Source organism: Chlorocebus sabaeus, chromosome 3 (assembly GCF_047675955.1).
Source record: "Chlorocebus sabaeus isolate Y175 chromosome 3, mChlSab1.0.hap1, whole genome shotgun sequence".
NCBI lineage: Eukaryota > Metazoa > Chordata > Mammalia > Primates > Cercopithecidae > Chlorocebus > Chlorocebus sabaeus.
Window position 1 is genome coordinate 1,727,710 of NC_132906.1, and position 17,989 is coordinate 1,745,698.

General features: G+C 39.3%; 1 protein-coding gene across 2 annotated transcripts in view; it reads right to left on the reverse strand.

Moving 5' to 3' along the window:
* MICU2 (mitochondrial calcium uptake 2) overlaps window positions 1-17,989 on the reverse strand; it is a 108,119-nt gene that overhangs the window by 88,932 nt on the left and 1,198 nt on the right. The window lies entirely within an intron of this gene.

Genomic DNA, 17,989 nt, shown 5'->3' on the forward strand with positions numbered 1-17,989 from the left:
GACACGATGTGGAACTAAAATAATCATTTCTCAGCTTCAGCACCAATAGCTTTATTCCAATAAAAAATCTATCTACTCCAGATACAACAGCCAAAACTTTAATAGTAACGAGTCTCCTCAAGTCATCATAGGAAAAGGATGGTTTTTACAAGTTTCCTTTGACTTTTTCCCTAATTTTTCTATAATATACATGTATTTCAATAAGAAAAAAAGCCAACGTAAGTAATTTTTAAAAAAGAATTGAGAAACAAGCAACAGTTCTAGCCCCCTTCCTGATATATATCGAAGAATTTCAGTAATCATAATATTATTTTGTTAGGTATGAGTTCTAAATTTCTCTTCAAAGAATCAATATGTACGTTCAATTATTTGCTTTCTACTTTTAAACTTAACTTCTTTCTAAAGCAACCTTTTTTGATTACCTGCTCCACCTTGACTCATTCCGATTACCTGCTCATTCTCCACCTTGACTCATTCTAATTTCCTGCTCTGCCATAAGCATTTTTCCCACCAAAGCACTCACCCCGTAACTCTCTTTAAATTAGCCAATGGGAATTAGTTTAGCCTGTGCGGTCTAACCCTAGCCAATAGGGGAACACCACAGCAGCAGGGGCCACATGCGTCAGGGATAAGAACCCTTTCCCCTCCCTTGTCCAGGTGTGCGCTCACTATTGCTCTATCTGTAAGGGCGCGCTCTTCTATAGAAGTACATTGCCTCGCTGAGAATAAAAAAGAAAAGTTTATTTTCGAGTGCTATTTCTTTTGTGGCACCGAAACTTCATTTATAACAATTTCTTCAGTGTTTCAGGAAGCAATCTTTTCACGACTATAATTTAAGATGGATTTAAGCACTGCCTAATGGTCAAGTCTACTAATGAAATACAAAGTACTAGTTTAAAAACAAAAAGGCTGGACTAGCTCATTCATGCCTGTCCTAGCTACTCGAGAGACTGAGGAAGGAGGCCTGCACGGGTCTAGGAGTTTGCCTTGAGCTATTATCGCACCACTATGCTCCGGCCTGGGTGACAGAGCGAGACCTTGTCTCTGTAAGTAGAAAACAAAACAAAAAAGTTGCAGTATTAAATAAATAAACATGCTTCAATCACTGATAAAAAGTGATCAGTCAGTATTAGGTTTAACAATTAAAAGTGTGTCTCTGTAACATACACTACTACATACGCTACTGATTGTCTTCTTGGTATTGCAATGGTTTCCTGGTTAAACCCCAATGCTTCCTCATAATCATTATTTTCTGGCTTGCCATTAAAGTATCTTACACTTCGTATGTCTGAGATTAGGAACTACTAGGACAGATAAGTCTTCCATATATACTTCAACATATGTAGGCAGCTGGATCAGTTATCATCTGATAATTAAATGAGCCTTTGGGAAGTGCTCAGCTGTTTCCTGTTTTTTCTTTGCAGTAGGACAGTCATAGCTCCATTCAGGCTCCCGCTAAAGCAACCGTCAAAGCAGTACCACCACCATCACTGAAAGAGCAGTTCTCTGACCTGGAATTCAATCCTGGAGCATTCCAAGCATTCCAGAACTTCCCAGGACTGGGTCTGAATGGAGGCAGAGCCATACTGAAAATGTGCTGATTTGAGCTGGTTTCTTAATTGGGCAATTATGACCAAGTTAAAATGAAAAAGGTTTTGTCCGTGAAACACTCAACAGTGTGATTTAATCTCCTCACATTCAAGAAACGCAGAAATCAACCCATTTATAGCTTCTTACGGTAAATAATCGTCTAATTGTATATACTAGTGAATGAGAAAAATGACGTAATTCCAAACAGTAGATATGCTGCATTATCCATATTTTCCTTTGAAATATCTGGAACAGTTTGTGGAAACACATTGTGCTTTCATATTTAAGGTTCATCTTGCCTGATTTTAAAAACGGTTTGCATTGGCCGGGCGCGGTGGCTCACGTCTGTAATCCCAGCAGTTTGGGAGGCCGAGGTGGGCAGATCATGGGGTCAGGAGACCGAGACCACCCTGGCTAACACGGTGAAACTCTATCTCTACTAAAAATACAAAAATTTAGCCGGGCGTGGTGGCGGGCACCTGTAGTCCCAGCTATTTGGGAGGCTGAGAGGCAGGAGAATGGCTTGGGAGGCGGAGCTGGCAGTGAGCAAGGTACATACAGCTAAGTGATGAGGGACTGAAGACAAAGATGCCTGCGATCTTAAGGTATCAAGTTTCTAGTACATAACACACAAAACAAATGATATCCATGTGGATAAATTTAAGATTTTATAACACCTTATTTCCTTAGAAATATCTATGGAACTATTTATGGAACCACATATCTATGTAGGTTTCACAGATGTCTATGAGGATTTTAAGGCCAGGCTATCCTTAAAAAACACGATTCATTAAATATTATTTTTATTATACTCTGAAATTACTTATACTCTGAAAACATTTAATAATGTTATTTATGAAGAGTTATTGAGAGAATATATTTACTACTAATTTACTGTACCAAATATTTACTGCTTTTTAAACTATAAATAAAACATTTAGATTCATATACTGCTACTATTAGTGGCTTTTGGTATGTTTATGCACTGTTGTAATTCATAAAACTCCAAAATTCACAGTAACAGAAGCAGAATTTGTATATATGGTTTATAGAACCATATATAAAACACATGGTTTATAGAACAAGAACAAACAGTAATCTTTACTTGGATTCCACTAAACAATATAAATGCAAAAGAAAAGATTAAATATACTTTGCTTTGATATTACAATTTGCTGTTCTTTCCCCCAGAAAAATCGCTCCACAGATTTACAGCAGGATCGTTAACTACTGTCCTATTATACAAGGAAGGAAACGAAGACAACCTCTCATTCATGCAGGACAAACAGCTATGCCAAAAGCACAAATTACATCTAATTACAGGGTATAACTTTGTCATCTCTCTTTTCATAATGTAGCCATTTACACACTTTGATTTTTGACTTCCATTTGGGTTTATTAACATCAAAGCTTTGTCATCACTTACCTGTTTCTACAGACATTTTTTACCTGAGGCAATAAAGTATAAAAACTTCTTTGCATTCTTCCTTAACTGTTGCAAGAAAGCTTTAGTCTTCACTGGGATTACAATTTTTCACGGTTATTAAACTTCTGTATGTTGCTATAAAGTTTACTGCTCTTGGCATATCAATTTTACATGTACTGTTATTAAACGAATGCACTGCACGTAAATATACTAATGGTATACTCCAATAAGTTCCAGTTTTACCTATTGTTAATGTCCTATTAGCATATTTTTTTCTTTTTCACAAAAATAATCACCACGAATCTATGGTCAGACAGCTTGAAATAAAAGAAAGCCAATTTAATTTTATGATTATGGCTCTTAGAGCAAATTAAAATAGATTAATCTTATTAACTACATTGAGTGTTTAAAATATTCACTGACATGCAATAGAAAAAGAGATTCTACATCTAATGAAACTGCAAATTCACTTCCTAAGTTATAATATAGTTTTGCTTATTTAAACATAATGGTCCACATTTCTTGCTTTTATTTAAAATTTGGAACCATCTTTTAGTCAGATTGTACTCACAAAATAAAAAATGAGTTCAAAATATGAATTTACATAATATCAAAAGCAAACCACTTGGTATTCTCATTTTAGAATTTTAACAATTTTTAAATTTAATGCCCAATATATTACTTGTATTAAAGTCAAATAGCAAGGTTTATGAAAAAACATTTTTTAGATAATACTTTACAGCAACATTAAGAAACCCGAATTAGCGGACTCACTAGAAGAAAACCATTAGAAGTCTGTGGCAACTGGTCCTATATTCATCAAAATTGTTGCATCTCCGCTCTCATGGTTCAGTTTCACAGCTCTGTAAACTATTCCCTCTCCCCCTAACCATCTGGGTTACCTGCTCCAGTAGCACATTACAGATCCCTCTGACGATTACAGATTCCTGAATCTACTTCTTTATTTTTCAGAGCAGTTCAACATCAGTTTTTTTTTTTAAGCCTTTTTTTACCAGAAGGAAAATGTGGAATTAGTCTATAATCAGCTTCTAGGATTTACCATACCCTCTGTTTTCATTCCTGTTGCAACGGAAAAAATATCCTTGCTGCTATGAAAATCCAACTTTTCTACTTGTGTCTTTTGTTTGTTTGTTTTAAAGATAGGGTCTTGCTCTGCCATCCAGGCTGGATTGTAGTGGTGTGATCATGGTTCGTTGTAGCCTCAGCCTCCCAGGCTCAAGCGATCCCTCCACCTCAGCCTCCCAAAGAGCTGGGACTACAGACGCACACCACCAATTCTGGCCATTTTTTTTTCTATTTTTTTTGTAGAGACGAGGTCTTGCTGTATTGCCCAGGCTGGCCTCAAACTCCTGGTCAAGTAATCCTCCCGCCTCGGCCTCCAAAGCACTGGGATTATAGGCAGGAGCCAACACACCTGGCGTGTTACAGCATATATTTTAGTCTTCTTTATGGCTATGTTTATTACTCTCATTTTTCTCTCCATTTAAAAATTCTAACTTGCAGCAGCATTTTTCTAAGTCACTTTAAATCTTTCCAGTACCAAAGTCAGCATATATATATAAACATTTAAATATAGTATATAAAAATGACGCATTAAAGTTGGTGAGAAAAGATGCTTAATTTTATTTTCCTAGAAGCTGCTCTCCCAGGCATCTTCTTCCCTTTCCAATTATTAACATTATTTGTCTGACATTTCAGAGAGTATAATCTACTGTATCCTAGGAAAATTAACTGTGATTTTGTACATCAAAGCTAAAAGCTCTCCTCTCTCAGATGGGTTAATCAAGACTTGGCTGCACCCTCTCTTCCTTCCTCCCCTTTGCCACGGACGAGGGGAGGAGAGAACCGAGTATTCAAGGCACTGGCTTTTAGGAGACTGGTTACATATGGGGCGACTGAGTATCAATAAATGGAAACTCTTTGAGTAAAATGGGAATCCATGAGTCCGTATATATAAATAAATGAATAAATGAGTAAACACTGGAGAGGACAAAGCCTTATGAAGCCACAAAATTATCTCCCCTCAAAATAGAGTATAAAGTACTTATTAAATTTTTAATGAAGAAACCTGGCAGATGTCTTCTTACCAAATGATAAAAGTAACTGTAATTATCACCAGTAGAAATCTAATTTGTGTATCTCCTAATACGACGCGTTGAAAAGAGCACAGCATGGCTTTAGTGGCATTTGTGAAAAAAGTGCAAGAACCATGAGGAAACATCAACCAAACCTAAATTAAGGAACATTTTGGAGAGTAGCCACTATTCAGTGATAGGTGAAAATGCTTTAAAACTGCAAATGCAAGTAGGTGTAGGGACAATATGAATGGATTGTAGATCGGAGGAAAAGCATGCTGATTTTGAACTGAATTTAGCCATTTTAAGCACAGCTTTAGCTGGACACTCTTACCATTCATTCATCCACTCACTTATTCACTTAACAGTTATTTATTAGTACCTATCATGAATTAAAGACTATACTAAGTATTAGTAAAATGATGAATAAAAGCTAAATAGTTAGGTATAAGTACTTCAGAATGGTAGTTATAAGATACTAAACACTAAATGTGCACTTAAAGTAGATGAAATTTCAGTGAATACTGAATCTTGATTTTTCTTTTTTGATAGATTCAAAGAAGTCAGACTTTGAACTGCACAGGTGGAGGCATTCTGCTTTCTCTGAACATAAAAGACATCCAACTTAAATTTTATTAAGTAAATAATATTAAATTCAGCATTTCAATACAGACCCCAGTGTCAAACAGGAGTCTTGCCCCCCGATGTAGAGCTTTTATGCCGTAGTTGGTCCAACGTTCTGTGGACCACTAAAGAGCAAGGATGGACTGCCCAAACTGGTTTTTGTAATTTCCTAAAATCATACATTCATTTTACTAGAGGATCACAGAAGTTAAAGACTTAAACTTTGGCAATTGAAACAGGATACCAAGATGCAAATGCCTGGTTGGAATGGATCAAATATTCCATCCACACGTTAAACAAAAGCAATTGTTACGCTTGTGCACATGGCAGGTCAGAGGCCCAAATTGTCCCCTTTCCACTAAGGTGGTCCTCCAGTTGACCAGGTGTGGGCTGCATGGTAGTTCTTTTCCAGGATTCTACAGCCTGGAGTAATAAGTCATGCCAAGCTCTCTCTCTGCTATATCCCGAAGTCCGGCACCTCGCGGGTCAGCCCCCAAGGGCCCTCCAGCTTCCATCTCCAACACTAAGTTCACTTCGTGTCTCTCATGACAGGGAGGAAACAGCGTTCCTTGGAGACCTGAAGGGATGCAGTGAGCTTAACAATTTTCAAGAGCTTATCAATCAGTCAGCCCTTGCTCGTCCCTGAGCGGATGTGTGGTGGTATTGTGGTGGACCTTTACTGGGCACTCCACTGAATAACTGGAGTGGCACTTGTGCTTTAGTCCAACTGGCTATCCCTTTCACCCTGGCATTTCATCAGCCAGGGAAGGAAAAATAAGACATCGTAAAGTGAGAGAAGCCCCTTATGGGTCTTTAGACTCTCTGATCTATTTAGACACAATTAGAATCCCACAGGGAATTCCAGATCAATTTAAAGCCCCAAATCAAATAGCTGCAGGATTTACATCACTATTTGATAGGTAACAATAAAAATGTAGATTAGATAACCCACATCTACTACAACCAACAGCAATTTATTAACTACACTAAAAATGCTATTAAAGGAATAGCTGAATAATTAAGGGCTACTAGCCAGATGGCTTCGGAAAATCAGATAGCCTTAGACATGATATTAGCAAAAAGAGGAGGAGTCTGCATCATGATTAAAACTCAATGTTACACCTTCGTCCCAAACAACACTGCCCCTAATGGAACTATAACAAAGGCATTGCAAGGTCTGACTGCTTTGTCCAATGAGTTAGCCAGCAACTCAGGGGTAAATGACCCCTTTACAGGATGGCTAGAAAAGTGGTTTCGTAAATGGAAAGGAATGATAGCCTCAACTCTTACTTCCCCCACAGCCATTAATGGGCGTACTTATTCTTGTCAGGTGCTGTGTCACACCATGCATCCGTAGGTTGATGCAGAGGCTCAAAAAAACAGCACTTACTAAAACCTCCTTTAACTATCCTCCACCTTATCCAGAGAAGCTTCTTCTTTTGGAAAATCAAGCAAAACAACTAAGCCAAGACATGTTAAAAAAAGTTTGAAAAGAAAGCTGTAAGGAAATATAAGGGGAGGGGCTGGTAGATATGAGTTCTAAATTTCTTTTCAAAGAATTGATAGGTATGTTCAATTCTTTGCCTTCCACTTTTAAACTGAAGTTCCTCATAAAGCAACCTTTTTCGATTACCTGCTCCACCCTGACTCATTCCGATTACCTGCTCCACCTTGACTCATTCCGATTACCTACTCCACCCTGACTCATTCCGATTACCTGCTCCACCCTGACTCATTCCGATTACCTACTCCACCCTGACTCATGATTCTCATTACCTGCTCTGTCATAACTACTCTTCCCACCAAACCACTCACCCCGTCACTTTCTTTAAATTAACCAATTGAAATTAGTTTAGCCTGTGCCGTCTAACCCTAGCCAATAGGGGAACAACACAGCAGCAGGGGCCACGTGCCTCAGGGATAAGAACCCCTTCCCCTCCCTTGTCCAAGTGTGTGCTCACCATTGCTCCATCTGTAAGGGCGCACCCTTCTATAGAAGTACCTTGCCTTGCTGAGAATTAAAAGAAAATTTTATATTTGAGCGCTATTTCTTTTGCAGCACCAAAACTTTATATATAACACTAGCAAGACAGGCCAACATGCAGATTCAGGAAATACAGAGAACACCATTAAGATACTCCATGAGAAGATCAACCAACCCCAAGACACATAATCATCAGATTCTACAAGGTAGAAATTAAGGAAAAACTGCTAAGGGCAGCCAGAGAGAAAGGCCGAGTCACCTGCAAAGGGAAGCCCATCACACTAACAGTGGAACTCTCAGCAGAAACTCTACAAGCCAGAAGAGACTGAGGGCCAATATTCAACATTCTTAAAATAATTTTCAACCCAGAATTCCATATTCGGCCAAAGTAAGCTCCATAAGCGAAGGAGAAATAAAATCCTTTCCAGACAGGCAAATGTTGAGTGATTTCGTTACCACCGGGCCTGCCCTGCAAGATCTCCTAAAAGAAGTATGATATCAAATATACTGTTTAAAAATAAATCTTTTTTGTGGCCACTTTCAAAATTTAAACAAAATAAAACATCCATTAAAACATGTTTCTATTTCTTATTCTTCACACCCAGGAACTGAAAACGCTAAAAGATTAGAAAATAAGAATTGGCCAGGCGCGGTGGCTCACGCCTGTAATCCCAGCATTTTGGGAGGCCAAGGCAGGCGGATCCCAAGGTCAAGAGATCGAGACCATCCTGGCCAACATGGTGAAACCCTGTGTCTACTAAAAATACAAAAAATTAGCTAGATGTGGTGGCACACGCTGGTAGTCCCAGCTACTCAGGAGGCTGAGGCAGGAGGACTGCTTGAACCCTGGAGGTGGAGGTTGCATTGAGCCAAGATTGCGCCACTGCACTCTAGCCTGGCAACAAGGCGAGACTCTGTCTCAAAAAACACAAAACAAACAAAAAGAAGCAATAAATATGAAAGAGAAGAACCGATACCAGCCACTGCAAAAACACACGAAAATATAAAGGTCAATGACACTACAAAGAAACTGCATCAACTAGTGTGCAAAATAACTAAATAGCATCATGATGATAGGATCAAATTCACACGTAACAATACAAACCTTAAATGTAAATAGGCTAAATGCCCCAATAAAAAGACAGAGACTGGCAAATTGGATAAAGAGTCAAGACTCATTGGTGTGCTGTATTCAGGAGACGTGCAAAGACACATACAGGCTCAAAATAAAGGGATGGAGGAAAATTTACCAAGCAAATGGAAAGCAAAAAAAAACGCAGGGGTTGCAATCCTAGTCTCTGACAAAACAGACTTTTTTTTTTTTTTTTTGGAGACGGAGTCTTGCTCTGTGGCCCAGGCTGGAGTGCAGTGGCCAGATCTCTTAAATCAACAAAGACAAAAAAAAAAAGACAAAGAAGGGCATTACATAACGGTCAAGGGAACAATTCAACAAGAAGAACTATTCTAAATATATAGGCACCAGTACCTATATACCTACAGCACTCAGATGCATAAAACAAGTTCTTAGAGACCTTCAAAGAGAACAGACTTGGACTCCCACACAATATTAGTGGGGGACTTTTAACATCCCACTGTCAGTATTAGACAGATCAATGAGACAGAAAATTAACATATTCAAGACTTGAACTCTCTCTGGATCAAGTGGACTTAGTAGACGTCTACAGAACTCTCTACCCCAAATCAACAGAATATACATTCTTTTCAGAGCCACATGGCACTTATTCTAGAATTGATTACCTAATTGGAAGTAAAACACTCCTCAGGAAATGCGAAAGAACTGAAATCACAACAGTCTCTCAGACCACAGTGCAATCAAATTAGAATTCAGGATTAAGAAACTCACTCAAAATCCCACAATTTCATGGAAATTGAATGACTCCTGGGTAAATAATGAAATTAAGGCAGAAATCAACAAGTTCTTTGAAACCAATGAGAACAAAGAGATATTTCTGGGACACAGCTAAGGCAATATTAAGGGGGAAATTTATAGCACTAAATGCCCACATCAGAAATCTAGAAAAATCTCAAATCGACACCCTAACATCAGAATTAAAAGAGCTAGAGAGATAAGAGCAAACTAATTCAAAAGTTAGCAGACGACAAGAAATAACTAAATCAGAGAAGAGTTAAAGGAGATAGAGACAAGAAAATCCTCCAAAAAAAAAAAAAAAAAATCAACAAATCTGGGAGCTGGTTTTTTGAAAAAAAAAATTAACAAAATAGATAGACCGCTAGCTAGACTAATAAAGAAGGGAGAGACGAATCAAATAGACACAATAAAAAATGATAAAGGGGATATCACCACTGACCCCACAGAATGATACAAACTACCACCAGAAAATACTATAAACACCTCTACATAAATAATCTAGAAAATCTAGAAAAAATGGAAACCCTGCTTCTTGAAACCTGGGTGAAACTCTCTAGAACTGTATACTGGTTATCAACTATTGTCTCCCAGCTAAAACCCACACTTCTTTGCTTGGTGATACTAGAGCTGGACTCTGTAAACTCTTCTCCTTTGCCAGCTGGGATAACTCTGTCCGTAGAGGGCATGGGAGTGACACTGCAAGACAGCAGAGGCAAAAAGGCACTTTCCTCTCAGGTCTCAGTTCACCTTTCGTTATTCAGAACCGGAGCCCAAAGGCCCTCACAGACCAGCCACAACCACTTCCAATTAGTTCTGGTGGGCAGGTATACTGACTTAAGCTGCACCTTCAGGACCCACTGGTGGGTGGCTTCCAAACAGCTTTAATGAACAGTTTCCACATCAGCTCCAGGGGCCCTTAGGCCACACACCACCCACCAGGCCGCAGCTGTGAGCTGCTCCACGGCACCACCTCTGCAGTAGCTCCAAGCCAGGCCCTCAGGCCACACTCTCCCACCCAGCAGGTCAATACTGTACACTAGTTCCAGCCCACTCACCCCTTCCACCAATGGCGGGCTCCTTCTACAGACTAGCTGTGGCCTGTGCCATCTGACAAGGTTCTTCAGCTGCAGCAGGCTTTATACTCTTGTGATAGGCACAGCCTCTTGAAAAAGGCTGAATCTCCGCTTTGGGGTGGAGGAGGATACCTCTCCTAAGTCTTTAGTTCCTTCACGGTCCACTCTTCTTCAGCCTAGAGGCAGTAGCTACTTTTTGACACCTGCTACTTCTGGACCTCTGTATTACTCCCTTAGTAGTCAATTACCTTCTACTACTTTTTTACATTAAATTTCCTTCTTCAAATTACTGGTTTGATTTCTGTCTCCTTATTGGACTCTGATACAGATCAATCCTACCTGTAATTCTGCAATTTAGGAATATCCAAAATCCTTCCAGGAGTGTTGCTAAGAACTGGGGCAGTGGAGGCACTCACATTCTCCATGTCTCCTCTTTTGATGATCACTTCCATCCAGTGCTACTTCTGCTTAAAACCACGGGAGCCTTGTGCAACTCTATCCAAGCACTTGTGCATTTGCTAGACTTTACTTATGATGGGATGAAAGAAGGGGACATCTTAAGACTACAGAGTTTCTTAAGACTACAGAGATCTTAAGACTAATGCCTTTCCAATCCTGTCCTTCCTTCTCCCTCCATCTCCACTCCCAGTACTCACTTCCCCCCACATTTCCTTATACGCTCCAAATTCTTCTGCTTGTATTATGCAAAGCAGCTTTCTCTCACCCCTGAAGCCTAAGTCAGCCATATTCAGGTTCTTTTTCTTTTTTTTGAGACACACAATCTCGGCTCACTGCAACCTCCGCCTCCAGGGTTCGAGCGATTCTCCTGCCTCAGCCTTCCAAGTAACTGGGACTACAGGCACACACCACCATGCCTGGCTAATTTTTGTATTTTTGGTAGAGATGGGGTTTTGTCATGTTGGCCAGGCTGGTCTCGAGCCCCTGACCTCAAGCGATACACCCGCCTCGGCCTCCCAAAATGCTGGGATTACAGGCATGAGCCACTGAGCCCAGACTCACATTCAGGTTCTTACAGGGCTTACTCTCTACCTCAAACACAGCGTTATGTAAACCAAAGCCATTCTCTTGCTAACAGGATTTTCAGCCAATTGTTAAGATACAGAGCTTGTTATATCTTCAGTTGGTGTAAAATGTGTAACATGCACTTAATTAAGATGTAAAAATAGTTTATTAATATAGTTGGTTTTTGCCATGTCAGGATTATTTTCCAAATTTAAAACTAATTTAATTGGCTTGAGGTTTACCAGTTGAAGCATCTCAACAACTGAAATGAAAATATAATCTTAAATTCTAAAATGAATATTTGATATTTTAATGTGATAACAAAGGACAAAAGCTTGCTATATAAAGACAAATATAAATGTTAATAACATATATTAAAAATGCAATCTTATATGTAGTAACAGGTTAAATGGACCCATCTTTAAACTTCAGAGACAAAGGTATATCTATTATTAAAACATTATAGATGTCATCAATCAATTCACCGATTCAATAAATATTTACTGCACCTACTATGTGCCAGACTTTTTTCTAGGCCCTTGGGACACAGCAGGTAAGAGCAAAGTCTCTTATTTACTCATGTTTTCTAATGGGAATATGGCATGACAGGTCTCCATGGCTCTAAGTGTGTAATTGAATATATCTGGGACAGTTAGTAACTTAGCTGATTCTAACCATTTCTAAATATTGGTTGTCTAATATTTCTATAAACGCCAATCAAACCAAAGTTAGAGAAGGTCACTTTGTTATCTAATGCATTTTAGTTCATTCACCCTTGATAAACATTTACAATGTGCCATTATGTGACTGTGATTATTCTAGGTACTAAGAATACAGAGATGAAAGAGACAAGAGGCCATTCTAGCAAGGGAAGACAAAATAAACAAGTATATAAAAAAATTTCAGGGTCGGGCGCGGTGGCTCACGCCTGTAATCCCAGCACTTTGGGGGACCGAGACGGGCAGATCACGAGATCAGGAGATCGAGACCATCCTGGCTAACACAGTGAAACCCTGTCTCTACTAAAAATACAAAAAAATAGCTGGACGTGGTGGCCAGCACCTGTAGTCCCAGCTACTCAGGAGGCTGAGGCAGGAGAATGGCGTGAACCCGGGAGGTGGAACTTGCAGTGAGCCAAGCGAGATCGCGTGCTCCAGCCTGGGCGACAGAGCGAGACTCCATCTCAAAAAAAAAAAATTACAATAATAAAAGAAAGAATTTCAAAGAGTGATAAGTACTATGAAAGAAAAAAAACCAAATTATAACAGAGGAGAGTTTTATGTATTTATAAATATGAATGTAAATCAACATATCCAAGAAAATATCAATGAATTTGTATAAAGAATTTATATTTATTTAGAATAAAAAATACAGCATTATAGACAATGTTATGCAAAATAATTTTACTTTTCAAACAGTAGTAGAAAAATTTTCTATTGAAAAGCAAACAACAACAACAAAAATCTGTTATGAAATCAAAAAAACCTAAAGTAACCAATATTATGCATAATTTGGAAAGAAAATTTAGGGAGTAAATGAAATATTCATGCAATTAACAAGTGAATAATAACAAATAAACCATCACTGTTGTCAACTGTGAACTATATTGTATTTTACTCTGGCTCTGCTGTTTTTACTTTTCTTCCCCAGTTTTGGGCATTATTACAATGACTTAAAATAGTAATGGTGCCAGGTGTGGTGGCTCACGCCTGTAATCCCAGCATTTTGGGAAGCTGAGGCGCTGATCAACTGAGGTGAAGAGTTTGAGACCAGCCTGACCAATATGGTGAAACCCCATCTCTACTAAAAATACAAAAATTAGCTGGGCGTGGTGGCATGCACCTGTAGTCCCAGCTACTCGGGACACTGAGACAGGAGAATTGCTTGAACCCGGGAGGTGGAGGTTGCAGCGAGCTGAGATTACTTACGCCACTGCATTCCAGCCTGAGTAAGATTCCATCTCCAAAAAAAAAAAAGGAAGTAATGATTCAGAAAGCTTTACTTTTAGTCTGATCATCTACTGTTGAATACCTACTTAGTGAAATGGAGGTTTGTTTTAATCAGTTTGGATTTGCCAATATATGATTCTAGCTTCTAATAACAAAAATACAATAGTAACCACAACACAGGGGTCCCCAACCCATGGGCCATGGACCAGTAAGGGTCCATGGTCTGTTAGGAACCAGACCACACAACAGAAGGTGCGTGGTGGGTGAAAAGAGCTTACCGCATGAGCTCCACCTCCTGTCAGATCAGTAGCATTAGATTCTGACAGGAGCGCAAAACCTATTGTGAGCCGCACTCCTACGAGAATCTAACTAATGCCTGATGATCTGAAGTGCAGCCGTTACATCCCGCAACCACCCCCATCTCCGTCAGTGGAAAAGTGTCTTCCATGAAACTAGGCCCTGGTGCCAAAAAGGTTGAGGACCACTGCCATAACACTTATTATTTAAATTCCTACAGGAAAGAAATACTTTTACCCTTGCAACTCTAAAACTCTCTTGTTCCTAAACCTCCTTTCTCCATTGAAATAACTTTTCATAATTTCATAAAATGTATCAAGGCTTAAGAATGCAGCTATCCTGGCCGGGCGCGGTGGCTCAAGCCTGTAATCCCAGCACTTTGGGAGGCCGAGACGGGCGGATCACGAGGTCAGGAGATCGAGACCATCCTGGCTAACACGGTGAAACCCCGTCTCTACTAAAAAAATACAAAAAACTAGCCGGGCAAGGTGGCGGGCGCCTGTAGTCCCAGCTACTCGGAAGGCTGAGGCAGGAGAATGGCGTGAACCCGGGAGGCGGAGCTTGCAGTGAGCTGAGATCCAGCCACCGCACTCCAGTCCGGGCGACAGAGCGAGACTCCGTCTCAAAAATAAAAAATAAAAAAAATAAAAATAAGAATGCAGCTATCCTTTTATAGCAGAATGGACTGGAACAAGAGAATATATCTATCTCCTCCTATGGTTTCTGATTTTACATGTCTGAATCAAATATAACATTGTAATGGGAGTAATACTAAAAGCTTAAAAAAGTTTTCAAATATTGTTTAAAAAGCAGCAGTTTACATGGAAATAACTGATGTGCTGACATGATCTAAAACAATTTCCACTAAGAATTTCTTTGTTGGAGGCATTATTTTGTTGGCCAGGTGTAACAATACAATACATAGACTTACAATTCAGAGTCTTTACTAATTTATCTTTTAAATGTATTTTAAATTCATCCACTAATTAAGCTATCATCAACTCTCTCCTGAATTACTGCAACAGCTCCCTAAATCTAATTTTCAATTCACTCTCTTTACTAAAGTCCCAATACTCTTTCCAAAGGTCACAAACAAATTTGTGATATAGTATTACATGGACTTATTTACGCACTAAATTGATATGGTGGCAGTTTTAAAAAGTGCTTTCACTTTGAAGAAGTGATACTCTGAAATACTCATAACAACTCTAATACAGTAGGAAAATACCTCAGATTTCTGCTGATGACAAAGGCAGTTACTATAATATCACCATAGCTTGTTGCCGACATTCATTAAATGAATTGAAGAAAACATTAAACAATTTATGAAAACAAAAATGAAACAAAATTTTTGTCAATGAAATTTTGTCAATGAAAACAAAAATGTAATCTTTCTTCTAAGTTCACAGATCCCCTAAATTCTATGCACGGACATACGGGGCTCCATGAGGGTTAAGAAATCCTGCAACGGCTTCCTGCTGTCCTCAAGATAAAAATTCCTGTCACACGGCTTATGGGACACTTAATGATCTGATTCCCAGCCACTGCTCAAACCCAGTTTTGAACCCCATCTTTCGCAGCTCTTACTCTGCTGCGTCAAACTCTGACTTTCAGACCTCTGTAAAGCTATTTCCTTTGCCAATGAAACTCTTCCCCTTCTCTTTGCCTAGCAAACTTGCAATCACCCTCCAGGTGTCAATCTACACATAATTCCTTCAGGAAACCAAGACTGTGTGAAATACTCTTCCACTATGCTTCCACAGCACCCAGTATTTAACCCGACCACAGCATTGATCACACTATATTAAAACTGCCCTTCCCCATTAAACTGTAAGCACATACACTGTGTCTCCAATCCCTGCTCCTGGCATATTGTCTAGGACCGAGTAAGATTTCAATACTTGTGAAAGAAAGAAAGTAAAGAAAAAAGGAAGGTTCCAATTTATCTACTGTTTCATGACATGAAACTCTACCCTTAATTCCTGACTGACCCTCAAAAATGCAAGCTATTGGTCACAATGGGAACGAGAAAAATGTAGGACTTCATTAATATAAATTTATATTTTTATTGGAAAAAAGCACTTAGTATGACTGAAAATGAAGGACATATTCACTATTATTATTATTTTTATTATTTTTGAGTCGGAGTCTCGCTCTGTCACCCAGGCTGGAGTGCAGTGGCGTGATCTCAGTTCACTGCAAGCTCCACCTCCCGAGTTCATGCCATTCTCCTGCCTCAGCCTCCCGAGCAGCTGGGAATACAGGCACTCGCCACCACGCCCGGCTAATTTTTTGTATTTTTAGTAGAGATGGGGTTTCACTGTATTGGCCAGGATGGTCTCGATCTCCTGACCTCGTGATCCACCCGCCTCGGCCTCCCAAAGTGCTGGGAATACAGGCGTGAGCCGCCGGGCCAGGCCAGACGTGTTCACTATCATTATAGGGCCACGTCAGGAAGACTTTACCAACTTGGAATACCAACATAACTGTATTAATGCATAAAACTGTATGGCGATGGAAGATTCATCACAAGTCAAAATTCTAGTATATATCTAGCTCAACTATGCACACCTGTCCCCAAAGTAGTGGTGGTAGAGGAGAATTAACAGGCCCACCTCTTAGGGAAATATATCAAAATCACTGAGGTGAAGGCAAAGTTTTCAAGCTACAGGTCCTCTCAATTCTTCCTGTATTCAGCCACTGATGCTGAAAGGAATGTCCACCGTGGTGGCAAAAGGATGAGAACCACTGGGGTCTCAGTCCAACAGTAGATCAGGCAAATGCTATGCCAACAGACTTTATTAAACAATTGATAATAAAATGGTTTCTGTATTACTTTAGCTAAGATTAAACTTACAAAGCTGCAGGGAAGGAGAACTGAGAGTTGGGAAGAAAATCCAAAATAACTACACTAGTGTGAAGTTTTCAGAGTCAAGTTAGGGATTTAAAAGGAGAAAGACTCTAGTCTTTCTAGAGTGGGCCGGAAAAAAACCAGTTAGACGGATAAGTGAAATCAAGAGTCTACAAATTGCTACTGGGGGGTGAGTGGTATTTACGTCTCTTGTTCTAGGGATAGTGAGTGAATCACTTCAGTGGGACGGTGCCTGAGTAGTGTCAGGTCAGAGTGTGACTCAAAGGGCTCTGAAGGACAAAGTTTTAGTATGTGCATTTTGGCCGGGCGCTGTGGTTCACACCTGTAATCCCAACACTTCGGGAGGCCAAGGCGGGCGGATCACGAGGTCAGGAGATTGAGACCATCCTGGCCAACATGGTGAAACCCCGGCGCTATTAAAAATACAAAAAAAAAAAAAAAAAAAAAAAAATAGCTGGAAGCGGTGGCGTATGCCTGTAATCCTAGTACTCGCGAGACTCAGGCAGGAGAATCACTTGAACCGGGGAGTCAGAGGTTGCAGTGAGCCGGGATCGCGCCACTGCACTTCAGCCTGGCCAGAGAGAGAGGAGGCTCAGTCTCAGGAAAACAAAACAAACAAACAAAAAAGTGCATTTTACTGTCAACAAAATGAGACACTAATGGTTTCTGAAGAAGGGTACACTGTGTGGTTAAAGTGATACACCACAGAAGATTAACCTAAGGGTCTTAAAAACAAGATGAATCAAGGGGAGAGAGAGAAACTAACGATGAATACACTGAACTCCTTGGTACAAGATTCACAAAAATGCTATAAAAACACTAGACGATAGACCTTTCCATTATATCTATTATGTTTACATTATATTAATATAATTTATATTATAATAATTTGTGTTAATACAAATAAGGAATATCACTTGCCAATACTTAATTTTTAATTCACAAGGCCTTCTTTCCTCTCTTTTTTGTTGTATCTGAATGTTCCTTGAGTTTTTCGCTAGAAAGGCATAATGTAAATCTAAAAAAGAAAATAATAAAATACTACTTTCAATTTTCAAAAAAGCTCTTATGTAAAAACTTATTAAGTCTACAAAAATTTTAAAGTACTACTTATTCAAATTTCCAAATGCGTTACATTATCTATCTTGAAACAGGGAACTTGAA